The 19,884-nt window shown below is 42.1% G+C and overlaps 1 protein-coding gene across 9 annotated transcripts in view; it reads left to right on the top strand.

Moving 5' to 3' along the window:
* LIMCH1 (LIM and calponin homology domains 1) overlaps positions 1 to 19,884 on the top strand; it is a 324,446-nt gene that overhangs the window by 100,374 nt on the left and 204,188 nt on the right. The gene's annotated exons all lie outside the window — the stretch shown is intronic.

The following is a 19,884-nucleotide window of genomic DNA, read 5'->3' as shown; positions in this document are numbered from 1 at the left end:
TATATCAGTTTGTGTGGTTGATGCTCGGAACCAAAGGGACAGGCGTGGTAGCAAGGATGCGCATGCGCAGATGAATTTCCTGCTGTCCTCGTGCGCCCCCCCTCCCCGGACATGGGTGTGTAGCGGGCACTGCGCATGGGGCATTTTGCTGGGTTTTGTTTGCTTTTTTCTTTTCAGACAAACAAATCATTTCTGAGTGGCTCTTATGTTCCTCATTTCTTTCTATTTGTTCAATGATCAACACACAATAATCTGTTTATGGTTTTGTGGACATAGGAACCGTGAACGTTTCCACAGCACTTACCATGCGCCAGACCCTCATCCCAAAACCAGTGCTTCCAGAGCACCTGTGAATTTACAGAATCGGCACAAAACATTTAGGAGGTAGGCTCTGTTTTTATCTCTAACTCACAAATGAGGAAACTGAGGCAGAGCCTGTGTAAGTACAACTTGCCCACGGCTGGGCGGTGGCTGAACAGGGTTTCCAACCCTCCAGAATCCACGTGCTGGGCCGTGTCTCTCTCCCTCGAGGCCTAGCAATCAGTGCTAGATGGTTTGTTTGTATTTCTTTCTCTGACTGCTTAAAATGACCAAGGAGATTTTGCCTCACTTGAAGTATAGCTATCTTGGGATTTGCGCAATTTTTATTGTCTTTTGCTTAAGGAAAAAAAAAGAGAAGAAAAGAAAAGAAAATTACAGATTTTTTTTTGAGAAGCTGAGGGTCTGTGTTCCCATTTTACTGTACTGATACCTAATCCCTGTCTCAAATCACAAGTCTCGTCTTAACTTACTGATACACTCCCTTAGGATGTCTATGACAACCTTAAAACAAAAATAACAGAAAAGTCCTTAGGGGAGTTGCTTTTAGGGCTGGTGCCTGATTTCTGTTAGGTTTGTGAAAGCTTGGCAATTTCTTAAGGGCTGGGAGGCCCTGGGCATAATCTGGATTTTTTTTTTTGATGACTTAGAATTGTGAAGGCCATCAGCAAAACATTAGCCCCAGTGGCATTTCCTCTTTACATCCTGTCCCTTTACTTTGCATGGAAATGATTCCCTTAGTTTTAAAACATAAAGGAGAAAAGACCTCAGACCTAAGTAAGATCTTAATGAAATGAACATGTGCAGACCATGGCCCTTCATCGGGGCCTAGACCATGATTGATTGCTCCGCAGGACTGTCTAAATCAGTAGCATGTTTTTGGACAGCTTGCAGAAGACCAACCTATTTAGCATTTTGGCCAGCATCGTCAAGGGGGCTGCCGCTGTGGGTCTGTGCAATTCTTTGTATGATAAATAATTACAAAGGGAACTGTCAACTTGAGCCTCTGGCTGTTGGGAAGACTGACTTGAAAGCACGCTGAAGTTTGGGTGTATACAGCCCCAACATCTGGTGCAGGGACTTGATGAATTGGGTGGGGGGCAATATGCTTGGCATCTGTGTATTAGGTCCTAGAATGTTCCTTTCAAGTTGTTTGTTCTGGTCCCAGTGGACTTGTATTCTTTAGGAAATAAAAAGACAACTGCAGAAAGGATTAATTGGATTCTATTTCTCTGGGGACAAAAAAAAATCTTTATTGGTAACTTACAGTTTAAGATGAGAGCTCTCATTGGTAATGGAAATTGCTCATGGGTCTTACTTCCGCTTTGAGTAGATTATAATCCAGGAGATGGCTCAAGAAGAAAAAAATAAGCTGTACCATTGTAAAGGTAAAAGGATAGCAGAAGAAGAGAGAAAACGAATCCCATAGGAATCATGAGAGCATTTGGCGTAGAGAAGCAGAAGTAATTCAAACATAAACTAAAAAAGAAGAAAAAAAAAACACTTTGAATCACACAGAAAAGCATAAGTAAGTCATCAGTTTGTCCTGGATTCATCTTGAAATTTTGAACTTTTGTACATTACATAAACTAAAAAGAGCACAAGTTTTATACCAGTGACCCAAAACCACAAAGTAATTTACTTTTATTAGCATTGGAGTAAATACCAGTGTATTCTGGCTTGTGGCTTGGATATGAAACATAAAAGAGGAAAAGTCTGTTTGGCTTTTTTCCCCCCAAAACTAATACAGCTGGCAAAAGGCAACATTTTGCCTTCCTTGTAATTGCCCGGAAATTTAAAATAGAACTTTTACTTTTTCAGAGTTTATACTGAAATTCCATCTTTACATGGAGTCAGTGAGCATACGTTTAATAGCACACGTTGGTCTCTCATGTGTAGTCTGTATTATGTGAAAGGCCAGAGGAATTTTGAGCACCAGCATGGCATAACTCTTAATTCTTTTGGGATGGGGCTGCTTAGAGAGATCCAGGATCTTGAATATTGAATCAAATATTGAACTAACTGAATATTGTCTTCTGTGCTACTACAGTCGTTTACCTTCTGGAAGGTCTCAGAGGGACTTACACACACAGTGAACCAGCTAAGGAATTTTTTTTTTTTCTATGAAATTCTTTTGCAACACCTCAAAGACCCCTTGAAGAACTTGGGCAGGGAGACCAAAGTGTCAACTGTTTAAGATCCAGACACCATTGACTTCCTAGAGGTCATTTTTTCTTTTTGTGATAAACCTGCATTTATGTTATCAGTGATAGCCTAGAACAGAGACCATGTTATCTGTTTTTAGGGCTCAAACAGAACAGGAGAAAACAAGAGAGGCTTCATGGTTATACCTTTGCCAGTCAATCTTGACAAGTGTCTAGCATCCAGGGCATTTTGAAGTGGTAGAAATCAGCCACTATTGGTTAGTTGTGGCATAGTTCCTGGGTAGGAATCCACGACAGAAGCATCCCACTGTTGTTCTGTATCTACTTCCCAGTTTCTCTCCTCCCAATCCTTTCTCTTAACAGTGGCATCTTCCTCAAACACTAATCTGACCTGTTAGCCTTTTGTCTAACTTGGCTTAAAATCATTCCATGGCTTCCCGTTGTTCCTGGGCTCAGCTGAGATTTCTTCAAGGGTTCCATGAGATTTTGTACTGGTGTTACTTCCATCCATGTCTCCATCCAGGTGTTGGACTCTGCTCGCCTCGTTCCCTAAGCTCCTGATGGGGATTCTTCTTTCCACCCCTCATGCTTGCCATGTTCCAGCCCTGTGCCCGGCTGTGCACGTGCTATTTCCTCTTTCTAGAAGACTCTTCCATCTGTCTTTCCTCCCTGACCTCCTACTCATTCTTCTACTTTCAGCTCGGGAGCCATTTTCTTGAGCAGATCAGGTCTCCTCATCCAAAGCTCCCCTCCAGCCATTATGTTTCTCCTTTCTGAAACCCACAGCAGTTGTAACTTTCTGTGTGTGTAACTTAAGGACCGCCTTCTCCCCCTCCACATGCGCCGTCATAGTATTCCCTCCCTCTCTCATCGTAAGTACACACCAATATTTGCTGAGTCAGCGAATACTCTCCCGGGTTTATCTACCCCGATCACAGTGACCAGACGCACAGCCGTCTACTGGCAGACTTTAAAAATTTGCAGGTGTGGTGCCTCTCACCTTTTTGTGTTTCCCGGGATACCTGGCCACTCTTCTGTAGACGTTCTGTGTATTCAGAACTGCTAATTTCCAAGCTTTTCTTTTGGACGACTCTATTCTGCCATTCCTGGCAGCCCAGAGCTGAATTGGGCAGCCTGCTCCAAAATTAGAAGAGGGAATTCTCCAAGGTAATTTCCCTCAGCCTTTCTCCTGCCCATTTCTGTGTTTTCATCCCCGGCGGAGTCCCCAGGCTTTGTTACCCTGGTGCCGCCCTTCGTTGCTTCCTCTTTGGATCTCTCAAATCTGTGAGCCAGTCTCCTGGGGTGGTTCCCACCTGCCCCCACATTTGTTCCTACCTGAGAAATCAACTCAACAGGTTTCTGAACTGGTGGTGCCTTTGGTAGTGATTCCCAAGTCCCTGCTGCCAGCATGCCAGTGTGTTCCAGAATGTTCTCAGCCAAATGATCCTTCTGAAGTCTCAGCTTCCCTCCACTTTTGGACTCCAGGCCTCGAATTACAATTACCTCCTACCAATATGCCTTTCTGCTACCTCTTCTGCAGCCTGGGTCATATTTCCTGTTCTTCCAGTGCCTCATTTCCTTTGTCCCCCATCCATTCTCTCTTAAAGAGGGGCACAAAATTACTACTCACTTCTTAGTTTGCTTCATTCCTGTCTACATGTCATGTGGAGAACTGGGTCAGCATGCTGTCCTCCCTTTTTCTTTCTTTCCCCACAGTTTCTGTTTTCAAATCTAAGACTAGCATTGTATATGGGCCCTACTTCTCTCTGCATTTGAAATTCTCCTTCCAAAGCCCAAGTAAATAGTTGGTTTGTGGTTTTTTGTTGTTGTTGTTATTTTTTAATCTACTTAGAAAATCTGAAGCCTTCTTTCCCTATAGAGCAGAGGTCGGCCCATTGTGGCCCACTGTCTGGTTTTATAAATAAAGCTTTATAGAAACTACATCCATTCATTTGTGTTTGTCTATGGCAGTTTTCAAACTACAAAGGTAGAGTTGAGTAGTTGTGACAGAGATAGTATGGGTCCCAAGGGGAAAAGACTTACCTGTCTGGAAACCTTTGCATACCCCTCCTCTAGCTCAGTAATTTTCCACCCTCTCTATGCAATAGAATTACCTGGGAAGCTTTTGGAAAAAGTGTCTGTGGGCAGGCTCTGCTCCAGAATAATTAAGTTAGAGTCTCTGGCTAGGGCCGTATTTCTAGGTGATTGTCATGTGCAATCAGATTGAGAAGTGCTACTAATAGGTCCCCTTTCTTCTCTCTCAATTACTCAGTGAACCCTGCTTTGTGGGCCTCCCAATTTTCTGATCACTATCAAGGCTTCGAAACCGTTCCATTGCTTAGTGACAGGTTAGGGGGAGAATGACAGGTAAACCTCATGCTGCTCATCTCGAAAGTCTTCCTGCTGGCTGCAGGTCCCTGCAAATTCCCAAGGAGGTAAGAGTTCAGTTCTCTATCCCTGCTAGCTTCCTGGTTCGTCAGTATCCCCTTCCTTGTCATTTTGGATGTTTTTGTTCCTTGTCGAGTTCCTGTGTCGCCTTTCAGGTTGGTCAGTATACTTTTTCACACCATGCCTTTTTGAACTATTAAATTTCTTGTTATTACTACTTTCGTGATAAAATACAAATAACATAAAATTTACCATTTTAACCCTCTTAAGTGGACAGTGTGGGAGCATTGAATGCATTCCTATTGTGCAACTATCACAGCCATCCATCCAGAACCCTTTTCATCTTGTAAGACTAAAACTTTGTACTCATTAAACAGTTAACTCAATTAACTCCTGATTACTCTGTCCCCCCAGTTCCCAGTCACCTCCAGCTACTTTCTATCAACTACTCTAGGCACCTCACAGAAGTGGGATCATACAGTATTTGTCTTTCTGTAACTGGCTTATTTCCCATGGCATCGTGTCCTCAGTGCTCTTCGATGTTATGACATGTGGCAGCATCTCCTTTGCTTTTAAGCCTGAATAATATTCTATTATATGTGTATACCACGTTTTGTTTATCCATTCATCTGTCAACTGATACGTGGGCTGCTTCTGTCTTTTGGCTATTGCGAATAATGCTGCCATGAACAGGAGTCTGTAAGTATCTCTCCAAGTCTATTAAATTCCTTTTTAACTTGATATCTCTGATCCTGTCTACAAGGAATTTGGACCTGGCATATGGTCCTTATTATTCTCACACTGAACAGAATGTTCTGGAAAGGTCAGTGGTCACCAAGCATTGTACATCTTGCAGTTTTACCAGAAAACAATATCAACATCATGTTTACAGGTAACACTGAAACCCAGAGGTCAAGTAATATTTGGCAGTGACCTTCACAGTAGAGTCAGAAGCACCGACATGGGCTGGGTACTATTCTTTCAGTGTTACAAATCATACCCCAAAGATATGGGGCTTGCCTGGTGATTTTTGGTATTTGATAATCTTTATTTTTGTTTTGGCTTTTCACATGGTGAAAGTGAAAGCTCTTTGGGAGTCTGGTAGGTCAATATAGAAAATTTACAGGGCAAAGTTTGCGTGTTTGCTTTTATTTGTATAGGTCCACAGTCATTTGGGTACAGTTACAAAGCCTAAACAGCTTTGAGAAGTAGAAGTTTTCTTTTTAATTTTAGGTTTTCAATATTTTTGTTTTTTTTATTCTTCCTCCCTCCTATACCCTCCCCGCCCTTCCTTCTTTCCTTCCTTCCTTCCTTCTTTCCATAATTCATTTAGTGGCACAACTCTGACCTGATCTGAAATGACTACAGGCTATTAATTATTTTTATTTACTCCATTTAATGTGAATATTCAAAATTTTTTTTAACCACAAAAATACTATGTTTGATTACAGGGTGCTTAGCTAGACCTCTTGGAGATGTTACATAATAGACAGTACATACATTAAGTAACCATTCTGAAACCTAAGAAATTATAAATTACCTTCAAGAGTTTTGGGCAAGGTTTATAGCCCTATGTTATCAAGTATCTGTTTTTCTCTCATTCGGATGAGATCAAAGTTGGTGATGACATCCTAACTCCCTTTCGGAGTCCTGTTTATTTGTATACACTTTTAATGTCTTTTATTTGGCCATTATAGTATGTGAGTAGGTGCTCAAATTTCCAACTCTGGCCTTTTGTCTATTGGGAATGTGCATGAAGCTCATTTGTGGAGAGATTCTTACTTTTAAGAAGCTGCAAAGCTATCCTATTACCCTAGAAAACCCAGGCAAGGTGTTCATCTTAGTGATTTTCAAACCCTTCTTCCCTAGAGACTGAAACAAGGATTTGTCATTGTGTATCCATTTAAATATTCTCAAATGTGACAGCTTTCACCATGTTCATAAGGTTGTCTCAGGGTCAATCAATTGGGCTGTAGACGACGATACCTCCCAGGAGGTGGAAAGTCAGTAAGTCATACCTTTTGGTAGTTGGACATTGGTTTGTTTAAACCGCCTCAATAATTGAGGGGTGCCTAGGTGGCTCAGTCCGTTAAGTGTCCAACTCTTGATTTTGGCTCAGGTCATGCTCTTAGGGTCATGAGATCGCTCGACCCTTGTGTCATCGGGCTTCTTGTTCAGCAAGGAGATTGCTTGGGGTTCTCTTTCTCCGTCTCCCCTTGGCCCTCACTCTCTGTGTCTCTCAAACAAGTAAATAAGTCTTTAAAATTGTGTATATATATATAAAGATCAACTGCCATAACAGTGGAAGTGAGGCCAGCCACATTTGAGTGACTGACTCTCTTCCACCTTTGTTGAGCTCACTTCTTTTTGAGGGGAAAATAGGATCCTTTATATTACTCCAGAATATATTAGTGTGGTCACAACTCAAAACTCATACCACGGGGCGCCTGGGTGGCTCAGTGGGTTAAGGCCTCTGCCTTAGGCTCGGGTCATGGTCTCAGGGTCCTGGGATCAAGCCCTGCATTGGGCTCTCTGCTCAGCGGGGAGCCTGCTTCCCTCTCTCTCTGCCTGCCTCTCTGCCTATTTGTGATCTCTGTCTGTCAAATAAATAAATAAAATCTTAAAAAATAAAAACAAAAAACTCATACCATGCTGGTTTATTTTCTGTCTCCTTCCTTAATTCAGTAATAGATTCCCCAGGTCTTTGAAGTGTTGTTTCTCTGGAATATCCCACTCATCAATGACTCCCATGCACTTGTCAAAATGAGAGACGAAGGTGACTCTGAATGTAGGCTGAGGGCCATGCTTTCAGTACTGGGCATTTTTCATCATGTCCAAGGTATGGCCGGCTACACATAGTCCAGAAAAACTTTTTTTGAGTTTTAATACCCCTTTTCAAGATAATGTCATTGCTGGTTTTGAAAACTTATAAAAATTTTTCTTGCTTTGAGTTTCTTCTGACTTTGAGATTTAGAGTTTCTCAAAAAAATTGAGGCTCATCTTTAAGCACAAGTCCCAGGATTTTGTGCTGTTGGATAACAGCTGCAAAGTTGCAGAGGTCCTTGAGGGAGAGTCAGAGAAGGGGATGAGGGAGGAATGGACCATCAGATGGCAGCTTACCCTCTTCATCACTCAGGTTGTCAGTTCATGCTCCATATTTTTCTTTCTTCAACCTCCAATACTATTCTTTTTTCCTAACCCTCATCTGATGGCTTCTGAAAAGCAACCTGGAAAGATCAGCTGATCTTCCCACTGTCAAACTTAGCATCTGTCTTGGTCTGTACCCATTTATTGTGCCTTCCTTCTGTTGCAATGAATGATCTCACCCTGCACATCTGAAGCCAGACCTTACCCTTGTGATCTACATCTCTTCACATATTCAGAAACTTACTCTTTGCTCCCTCAGTTATCATCTCTCTCTTTTCTACTGCACTGACCTCTGTTTTCCACGGGATCATTCCTTTAGCACCTGCCCTTTCTAAAGTATATGTCCACCTCTGCCTACTTCTCCATATCTGCTCACTCGAAGAGTTGACCGTGCTTTCCTTTATCTGCTCCAGAGCATGTGCATACTCACCATTCCATGGAAGTTACATGTCAAGGTCACCTGTGTCCTTCATTGCCCAAATCCAACAGATAATGCCCCATTCTCATCTTACACAACCTCTCAGCACCATCGGACCATTAACCACTCCTTCCCTCTTCAAACGTTTTTCCTCTCTTGGCCTCCAGACCATCCTTATCTTATGATTGGACTCCCAACACATTAGCTAGTCCTTCTTATTCTCCTTTGCTGGACTATCCTCTTTTTTCCTGACTTTTAATTATTGGCTGGCCCCAGGACTCAGTCCTTGGACATCTTCTCTTGCACGTGCTGTGGGTGATTTTATCTCATGGTCTAACTCCTTGCCTTTGAACCCCACTATATCTAACTCTTTCCCCAGTATCTCCACTTGGATATCACACAGTCTTCTCAACCTTGATAGAAATAAAATACCGTTCTTGATTTTTCTTTCTAAAGCTGCTCCTGTCCAAGCTTCCCTATCCGAATAGCTTGTTCTACTATACATCCTGTTGTTCAAGGTCCAAACGTGCAGATATTCTCGACTCTTCTCCTTTGCTGATATCTCATGTTTGGTTAGCCCATGAGCAAACTTCTTAGCTTCTATCTTCAAAATAAGCTTGGGATCTGACCACTTCTCAACACCCCCTCAGCTACTACCCTATTCCAGATTATCATTTTTCGCACCCGGCCTATGCAGTTGTGTCCTCATTGTCTTCCTGTTTCAATCTTGTCCATCTGTTTTCCTGCATCAATTTTCCATACAATGGCCAGAGTAATTTTAAAAAGTGTTAATCAAATCACATCTCTTCCCTGCTCAAAACTCTCTTTTCAGTGGCTTTGAACAGCACTGAGAACAAGTTACAAGGTCCTTATTCTTGTCCATAAGGCTGTCAGCTGCCTCACTGCCATCATCTTGTTGCCCTGCTACCCTCACTGGCTCCATTTCAGCCACACTTGCTTTTTTCTTCACCAGCAACTCCATGTTCCCACCCACCTGTGGGCCTTGTTGCATTTCTCTGCCTGGAATGCTTTCCCCATGGCAATCAGCATTGTTCATGACCTCCTTCATTCTCTGATTATGTGTCATTTCTGATTATGTGTTACTTCTTTGGTGAGACCTTTTTAATATAAAATATCTCAAGTAGCCATCCATTCCTTGCCACTTTTTATCTCCTTTTGCTCTTTCTTCATAGCTCTTATCACCACCTTATATCATCTGTTAAATTATTTATTATCTATCTTGTCTACTAGACCCCAGTGCCGTGAATTCAGAGACCACATCTCCAGAGTCTAGAGTAGTATCAGGCCAGGATATGTGCTCTGTGAATAATTGTTGGATAACTTAATCTACTTAGGAACACAGGGACAAGACATAGAAGTATTAATGACAGTTCTGGCTAAATTACATGAACAATTTTCATGTGTCTCATACGCTTGATCTCATTTAATCCTTACTTAAGATCAGTGCTATCGTTTTCCCTACTTTAGAGGTGAGGAAAGTGGTATAGTACAGATGTACTTTCCCCACATCACATAGAGAATTAGTGGTGAAGGCAGGATTTAAGTCCAGATCTTTTGATTATAAACACTGTCTGTCTCATGTATGAGAGACAGTAAGCGCTTTGGGAGTTGGAGAGAAATTTGGTTTGCCAAGAGGTACAGGCTCTTGTGGGTGCTTTGTGGAAATCTTAGAGTGTTGTATCTGGAGATTTGAACATAGGATTGGACATGTGTAAATAAAGAGTGAAGGCATTCTGGATGTTGTAAATGGCATGAGCAAATGCAAAGAGGCATGGATGTGTGTGGTGAATTCATGCAAGGAGTAAACTCGTAGAGCAGATTCTTATCAGTGGTCTAAGAAGTTAGGGCTTGAGCTCCAGGCAGTAGGAGACATTTGGAAATATTTAAATCAAGATGGCCATAAGCCGACAGGTATTCCAAAGATCCCCCAGCTTGGTCAGCCGTGCAAAGAGGAGGGAGAGGAGGGAATCAGAAGTGGGGTGGCAAGCAGGAGCAAGGGCCTAGGTTGAAAGGACTTGCTCTGAAAGAAAGAGGCAATTCTCAAATGTAGAAAAAAAAGGTGCTAATGTTAGAGAACATTCTGGAAGCTCCCAAGATTTTGGAGAATGATCTTCTTTTGTGTCTGAGGATGCCAAACTTATCGAAGCAAGGCATTCTTTTAAGAATATAGGTAGAAGACTCATCAAGTCTGGGGGTTAGGGTTTTGAGTTGTAAGTTGAAATCTTGAAAAGAGTCATCATGTGAAAAACAATAAATTATAGAACAGCAACAGTTAGATCTTAATTCAGACTGAGAAACATGTTTTGAGCTCCTATCATGTGTTAGATCTAACTTTTTTTTTTAAGATTTTATTTATTTATTCATGAGAGACAGAGAGAGAGAGAGGCAGAGGTAGAGGGAGAAGCAGACTCCCCCCTGAGCGGGGAGCCTGATGCGGGACTCAATACCAGGACCCTGTGATCATGACCTGAGCCAAAAGCAGACACTTAACCTACTGAGCCACCCAGGTGCCCCATAGATCTAATTTCTTAATAAGAAAATATTTCTGTATTTTTTTGTTTTGCTTTTTAGACTATGCTTATCACATTGTGGTGAAGTTAAACTACTATGCATTGTGACTTTGGGCAAGGTGAAGCTTTATTTTCAAAGCTGACTCACTTTGAACTGGTTTTTAATAAATGTTCTAGGATGCTGGAAAGATCTGGGTGGAACAGTGCTTAATATTTCAAAGTGAGCACTTGAAAATCTATTTCTGCTTCTTAGTAATAGGATCTCTTAAGTTCCAGAATTATTTTCGAATGGGTTCACTTGTTCTTGGAGGCCCTGCGCTCCCAAGTCTGTGGAACTGGAGAGGATTTTGACGTGAATGCTTTTGCACCTGGCATTTGATGGAAACTGTTTGGGGAATTACTTAGTCATATATCTAAGAAATATCTAGTGTTTATCCTCTTAGAGATGGGATTTAATGGCCAAATGGCTTGATTTGACCCTCTGCATGGCTCAGAGCTACTTAATTATTAAAATTCCTGACTGCTGAGTTCCTCAATTAAATTACAAATTTAAATAAAACATGTGTGTTCTGTATCTCTATTTTGAAGCAGTCTGTGATCTATTTTTATAACTTATTGATTCCAGCCCTGCTTGTGTTCTTGGAGCTTCCTTTCACTCTACGCACATCCCTCCTTTCTCTCTGGCCCATCTGAGCTCATCACCTCTTTTCAGAAGACCCCTTTAATATCCCCTTCTCACTTGCCTTGTTTTACTTCTCTGAACATTTATACACAAATGCACTTGTAATTTTTCTTTGCTTAACATCACCCTGAACTGGATGCTGTGTACATTTTTTAAAAAATTCCTTTATGGTTTAAAATATTCTGCACATAGAAAGCAAGTCTGTGGGCACAACATGCTCCATTAGTCCACCATTTTTTTTCCCAAGAGAAGCAATAGAAACCCTTTGTCATTTAAATATTAGCACTTCCGGGTTTTATATTTAGTGTCTTATTTACATTTAAAAAAAAAAACAAAACAGTTGACTAGGGGATGCAGTATGATAGAGGCCAAATAGCCTGTGTGAGGACCTGTTTAGTCCCCCAGGCCAGGAGTTAGCCAGCTCTGTAGAAAGCCAGAGTTGCCGATGCTTCCACCCACCAGAGACTTTTCTCAAAAAGAGGTCTTGCTCAGACAGATCGGGAAAGGCTAGGTTATTGCCCACTGGAGGTTGTCTGTGCACATTAGCCTGTTACTAGCTCTGAGAAGCTCAAAGTTGAGGAAAAAACCCCATACATCTTTAAAAAACAGCAGTCTCCAAACTTAGTTGACCATGGAGCCTTTTTCCTGCATCACATGTCTTACCATCCCGTAGAGCGAGGCTTCTGTGGGACCCCTGGAAATGCTTCTATAAGTATTTCCTCTTGGGTAGCCCAGAGAGTAAATGTGAAGGCCAATACCCGTGAACGAATAACTTAATACCCCTAAGGACATGATGTGAAGAACCAGTATTCTCTTGGCATTTTGACTCCACGCAGTGCCGTAAAATGCCAACTCAATATGTTCTGGTGCATAGATTTCTGAAGGACCCTCCGGTCCCAAGAGTGGGAGAGGAAATGTGTGCACTATTCGCGGTCTGTTCTTTGAGATGTTGGGTCCGTTCCTTTGTCTTTCATCAGGTTTGTCATTGTGTGCAATGGCATATCCCGGTTCCATCACCGACAGCATGTTGCATAATGGATGAGGGTAAAGAGACAGAGGCAGCAGGTGTTCTAGCAATTAAGAAGAAGAAGAAGAAAGAACAGAGCTGTTGATTGTTGCCAACAGCATTAGTCCTCCCTCCTTCCTTCTACAAACAGCAGCTCTCTATGTCAATCACCAGGGAAATAGCAACTGGTCTGCTTTCCTCATTCTTCTTGTTACCTCTTAGCGTGGTCGAGGTTCTTGTTTGAAGAGTTTGTGTCCTTATGTCGGAGGCGAGGTGCGTTTTCCCCTTGTCCTCTGAAAGGGTTATTACAACCTGGTAAATGCCCACATACTTATTTGGTTAAAAATTTTATTGCTCTAGGTGCCTGGGTGACTCAGGTGGTTGGACGTCTGCCTTTGGCTGGGGCCATGAGTTGGGGGTTCTGGGATTGAGTCTTAGATCAGGCTCCCTGCTCAGCAGGAGGCCTGCTTCTCCCTCTCCCTCTGCTGCTCCCCCTGCTTATGCGTGTATGCCCCCCCACCCAAATAAATAAATAAAATCTTAAACACTTTTTTTTACTGCTGTGTGCTAGAATGGGCTTGGGAACAATGACTAGCTTAGCTATCATTCTTTGCTCTCCTATAAAAGGAAGAGGTAGAAATATGTCTTCAAATTTTGGTCAAGAGAGGGTACAAACTTCCCAGGACCTGAGCTCTGTTCCACAACTCAGAAACATTTACTTCAGGAGAACAAAAGTAAAATTGTTATATTTGATTTTAAATGCTTGCAAAAGGCCTGTTCTTTGGATTATTTTTACTGCTCCAAGTTTCAAGAATTTAGTGGCAGTTTTTTGCTTTGCTTACCTGTAGTCAGAAAATTGGAAATAGGTATCGGATCGGATAATAGATTTATATCATCATAATAGTTGTGTGTTCTATAAGATGCTGGTTGTTTACACACAGGAGTATATGCAAGTTTAGAAGCATGTAAATTTTCATATAGTCATATGCTTTGTTTTCAATTATTTGATAAATTCTCTACTATCCTGGGTATTTAGAAATGGTAATACATTTAAAATATTTTATTTAACTGTTAGCCTCTCATAATGTCTATGTAATACAGATTACAAGTTTGGAGCCAGCTTCTGTGGCTCAGGAGAGAAGATTATGGGTCTTTGCCCCTCACTGTGCTCAGTGACATCAGACTGAGCTCGAACTTGGCAGTGGTGGGAATTTTTACACCATGGAGATTGGCAGGTGCTACACATTAGGGCTCTTGCCCTCCCCCCACGAAAACCAATTGTTAAACATTCAGCAGAACGCTAATGGTTCTAGGCCATCTCTGAGGACACCTTGATTATAAAAGGTTTTTAAAATATAATCAAAGACCTCTTAGAACATAGCACTAGTTCTAACAATAGCAGTGTTATAACCTTTTAAAACTTTTCTCATTTCTTCTTCTCCCTAGTGTTTTGGTTACTGTTTTTCAAGATGAAGTGGGGGTAGTAATTCCCATTGTTGGTTTTGTTTTGTTATTGGGTTATATTGGGTTTATAAAGAATAGTCTTCTTGTTTTTACTTTAATTACCCTGCAGTGTTACACTGTTTTCTTACAGTTCTTTGTATCACCCTGAAGACAGGATTGCTTCCCTGTTGATGTGTGGGTTATTTGTGCAGAAGGAGGTAAGGAGAGCTAAATACACAGCCTGAGCAGTGCTTACTCCCCTTGAAGCCAAGATGGCAGCTGCTTCCTCAGTCTGGGGCAATCATTATACTGCCCTGTCACTAGGCCCAGTGATGAACGGCATTTTAGTGGGCCGGGATTACCACCTGCTGTCTTCATCACAAACCAGCCAAAAGAACAGATTTCCTGCCATAATACATTATTCGCAAGTTTAAAGAACCAGAGGAAGATAGACAGGGAAATATTTTGTTGTAGAAGTGCCTAATGGTCTTAAATGAGGCGTCTTGTCTTCCTTCCTTCTCGTCCCCTCCATTCCCCATTAATGGGTATTTATTTTTCCTTCCATAGGGGGTCAAGTTGTATATAGGATTATTTCAGTTTGGATTTTTTTTGATATTTGTGATGATTCTTTGCATATGGAGATAAAAATCCAGCACATCACAGCTTTCTGTTATGGAATTGTGCAAAGTGATAATACATGCACGGGCATTTTGACATTTTTCTGGATTTGGGGTTTACTTTCTTATTCCACAGTGTAAGGAAAAGGCACACTGAAGAGAGAAGAAGGTGGCACAGACAATGGGGAGTCAGAGCTTTATTTACAACTCAACTGATAATGGGGAAAAAATGCCAGGGACACGGACATATTTAGGTGACATAGCGTACTGCGTTGGGAACACAGGTCAGGAGCCAGACTGCCCAGCTTCGAGTCCTGACTCTGCCCCCTACCAGTTGTATGAAATTAGGCAGATTGCTTACTGGCCTGCATTTCAGTGTCTTCATCTGGATAACAGGGATAAAAATAGTACTTACATTTGATAGCACCTTTGAGCAATTTTGTGTAAACTCAAAAAAAGACCTCTCAGGATGGACTGAGCTTGGATACAGACAGTGGCTTTGTGTGAATTAGGAAGACATGACTCTTCCCGTCAACAAGTTGCTGTGCTTTGAAAGAGAGAGCCCAGGCTGGCTCTTAACCTGAACTTGTCTCCTCAGCTGGGCACCCTTGTCCAGGGCACAACCTGTGTCATCAACCATGACAATGTGTCTACCACCCAGGGCAGTGGAGGCATAAGTGAGTCAGTTATGGTTCCGTAAAAGATGCTGTTACTATTATCAAAATTTCAAGGTGGGAGGCTAAGGTGGAGGAGGGTTCAGAAAGCCTGTGGATTTGTGTAGGGCTATCTTAGAGAAGGGAAGTGAGTTGCTAGAAGCTGTTGGTTATTGGCAGAACTGTGGCTGCAACCCAGTTGTCTTGACTTCTGGCCTCCTACCAGTGCTGAGTAGGTGTCGCTAGACAACTGTGTGATTCAAACAAAAGTTCCATTGATAGAAGATGGGGGTGAGGGGCACTCTGGCCATTCCCAGCACCAAGTGTCTGCCTAGAGCTCTTCGCATGGCATACTCACAGACGATATGTCTTCTATTTTCCAAAGCCAGACAGTACATTGGCTCCTTTGTGTGATATCCAAGTGTTTGTTTTAAAATATACTATGCAGAGGACATGTACAGATCTCAGTCACCATTTTAATAGTAGACTTAAGGACTATTACTATATGGAGGTGTCCTTCTATTACATTTGAATGAAAAACCTTTGAAAAGTGGTATCTTCCCACTCCCAACTTTTCTGAGTAAAACCAAATGGAAAAGTGGTTTAGTTACTAAAGAGAAAAAGGAAAATAAGGTTGGATCACAATGGAGGTTGGCCTATATATTCCTAGTCCTCCCTTTAAAATCTTTTAAGTTGTAAAGTATAACACAGTTCTAGAAAACCACGTGAAACAAACATAGAGCGTAGTGAATTACTGAAGGTGGACAGTTTTGGAATCACTATGTCAAGAAGTAGATCCAGGGGCGCCTGGGTGGCTCAGTGGGTTAAGCCTCTGCCTTTGGCTCAGGTCATGATCCCAGGGTCCTGGGATCAAGTCCCACATCAGGCTCTCTGCTCTGCAGGGAGCCTGTTTCCTCCTCTCTTTCTCTGCCTGCCTCTTTGCCTACTTGTGAACTCTGTCAAATAAATAAATAAATATTAAAAAAAAAAAAAAAGAAGTAGATCCAAATTCAGGAGGAGAGTTCACCACCTTGGAAACACTTTCTGGACCCCATCCCAGGGAGAATTCCTTCCCTCCTCCTTTTGCTCTTTTCCTTTCCTTCCCTTTCCCTCCCTCCCTTCTTTTCTTTCTTCCTTCCTTCCTTTCATTTTATTTATTTATTTGCAAGAGAGAGAGAATGAAGAGAGAAAGAGCATGAGAGGAGGAAGGTCAGAGGGAGAAGCAGACTTCCTGCTGAGCAGGGACCTGATGTAGGACTCAGTCCAGGACTCCAGGATCATGACCTGAGCCAAGGGAGTCGCTCAACCAGCTCAACCAACTGAGGCACCCAGGCGCCCGTCTGCTCATTTTTTTTTTCATAATATCAGACACATGAAAAAATGTTCGTGAAAAAATGTGCTCATTTTCTTTTGACCACTTCCTTGCTTTTCTTCATAGTTGTGTTGCCCAAGTCATACTAACTTTTTAAAGGATAGGCTGTGTGATTATCCTGTGTAATGAGCATTTCATCATTTTTAAAGTATAATCAACATATAATGATATATTCATTTCAAGTGTACAGCATGGATTTGACATTTTTATACATTACTCATGATATGTGTGCTCATCACGAGAAGTGTGGTGACTGTCACCATACAACGTGATGACAGTATATCGACTATATTCCCTATGCTGTGCTTTCATCTCCATGATTTACTCAGTTTGTAACTCGGAGTTTGTACCTTTTAATCCCCTTTATTTATGTATTTCACCCATCTCCCCTCCTCCACTCCCCTCCCACACCAGCAACCATCAGTTTGTTCTCTGTATTTAAGAGTCTGGGTTTTTCTTTGTTGTTTGTCTGTGGTTCCCTTGTTCTGTTTTTCATATTCCACATATAAGTGAAATCAGATGGTATTTGTCTTTCTGTGTCTGACTTGTTTCACTTAGCACAATACCTTCTAGGTCCATCCATGTTGTCGCAAATGGCGAGCTCTCATTCTTTTTCACCACATTTTATTTTCATTTAGTAATCTAATAAGTTGTTGGGGTGAATTCTAGTACTTTTCTAACTTGACTTGGATGCCTTTTTAAATGCCATGTACTGGTGAAATACAACAGTTTTGTGGTTAGTTTGGATTCTTGGCTAAAAATTATTCAGTTATTAGTATCCCCAGTGGTGAAATCAACCAGTTCTTCACACAGCTCTACAACTGTCACAGGACTGTGTGTACTTGGCAGAGCCTCTAGCTCCAGTTCTTTGCCCCAAATCAGCAAGCCAAGGGGCTTGACCTCCCTTTCCTTCCCGTCCTCATTGTTAGTGTCACATTGATTTGATGGCTGGCGAGTGCCATTTGTGTGTCGTGAGCAGGTGAGAGAGTGGTTTGAATATAAATGAAATGACCAGTAGTACACTGGTAAGTGACTGATAGTGAACTGTCATCAGTGAAAATAGATAAGAGAAGTGCTCTAGCAAAATGAATGAATGAATGAGAAGGCACTGGTCAGGTTGTTGACCAGAGTACTCTGCAGGCGCTGCTTAATGACTTTCAGTCCTAGCCCTAGACAACAGTTGATTATGAATATTTTGAGACATTGAAAGAAAGAAAGAAGGAAAGAAAGGAAGGAAAGAGGGAGGAGGAGGAGGGAGGGAGGGAGGAAGGAAGGGAGATAGATTAGTTCAAAGAAACCCATGTAAGCCACACCTAGTGTCAATAATTGCAAACATTTTCTGCATTTACTTCACACACACACACACACACACACACACACACACACACACTTTAACACACACCCCAAGTGTTTTTCCAACCATTTCAAAATAAACTGCAGGTGACAGACCTCTTTCCTTCTAAATACTTTAGCGTGCGTCTCCAAGTTCTCCTTTGTAACCAGCATGCCGTTGTCAGTCTTAATAAAGTGAAGTGATGCCCGAGTATTATCACATGACTAGTATGTATCCAGATTTTCCCAGTTGTGCCCAAAATGTCTTTCATAAAGTTTCATTTAAACTAGGGTTTCTGTCAAGAGCAAACAATGCAATTGATTGCCTCTTAAGTCCCTCATTTTATAAATAGCAGCCCTTCCATTTTCTTCATGACATTGGCTTTTTGAAGGTCAATTTTCTTATAAAATGTGTCATAGTCTGGATTTGCACAGTTGTTTCCTCATGGTCTCATTTAACCCAGACGCTGCGGGGAGGAGAGTAGCACGCTGACTTCCCCGTGTGGTTTTGTACCCAGCACCTAGCTGGGTTTTGTACCTCATAAAACAGGCTCCCGCAACTGTCTCCTAATGACACGGGAGCAGGCTCAGAGAGATGAAGCCCTCTGTCCCGTGTCCCATAACTCCTGAGTGTCAGACCTGAAATTTGGACCCAGATTTGCCCAGTTGAGAGGTTCTGTACTTCAGTGTGCTGAGGACCGGGTGACAGTTCCATACACTGATTTGCCAAAATTAGCCTGAACTAAAATATTTATTTAAGGGACGAAACATGATACCCAGGTAAAAATAACACCAAGAGGACACACATAACCCAGAAGCACTCCACTAGCCCACTGTCCTCTGGACTCTTCTCTCTCTTTGCTCTCAGATCAGTCAGTAACACTCGATGTTGTGTTAAAGCTCACTTTGAGTGTTGTCTGTTTTTGTAGCTTCTGTTCCCCTCTTCGTAAGGCCAGAACAACCTGAGGATGTGCAAAGACCGTTCCTGCTAACCCCACTCACATGCTCCCGGACTGACCCATTTTCTGTGCCTACAGAATACAAGGGCTGGATCACAGGATTTAATGCTCCCAGGGTGCTTTTGAGCATTGCCTGGATTCTTAATTAGATCTTTTTTTTTTTTTCTTTTTTAGTGGAGTCTGTCAATCTGTGGCTATAAACAGCCGCCTTCTGGTTTTCTGATGACATGCTGAAAATATAAATGGATTCTGCAGATTGCATTTTATTATCCTCAATATTAAGCACTTAGATCCTGTGCTGGAGAGGATCGTGGTCTGATCATGTTGATTAAATCTTCTCAGGCCTGGACTTCTGTGCTGTTTCTCTGCCAACCCGAACTGAACGGAGAGAAGAATCAATTGTTATTAAAGAGAGTGTAGTGATGTACGTACCACAAGGAGACATGGCTTCGGAAGGCAGTGCAGTGGGGCAGTGATGCCCAGATTCTAGTCTCATCCTTGCTGATGGCCAGCTGCATGACTTGGAGCAAGTCACTCAATGTGCAGGACATTATTTGTCCCATCTGTCACTTAATGGGCAAGGCATTACTTGTCTCATCTGTGAAATGAAGGGGTTGTGACTATGACTTGGACTTATTTTGGTATTATGAGAAGGGACACCGGCTGGATCTATAGCGACATTGCCGGAGACTATGTGGGAGGTGGCTTGGCGAGGGGCCATGGTGGGAGCAGAGAGAACATGCCAGCGGCTGTGGCTGTCATCTCGCAGAGAGGCAGGGGAGGCTTGGGCTAAGGTGGTAGTGCAGACACAGGGGGGAAAGAGCAGGTCTAGAATACATTTGGAGGGAGAAAC

The sequence above is a fragment of the Lontra canadensis genome, unplaced genomic scaffold (assembly GCF_010015895.1).
Source record: "Lontra canadensis isolate GAN:19392208 unplaced genomic scaffold, GSC_riverotter_1.0 scaffold1, whole genome shotgun sequence".
Taxonomy (NCBI): Eukaryota; Metazoa; Chordata; class Mammalia; order Carnivora; family Mustelidae; genus Lontra; species Lontra canadensis.
The sequence above is the reverse complement of the archived record's forward strand: the minus strand, read 5'-3'. Positions and strand labels throughout refer to the sequence as shown.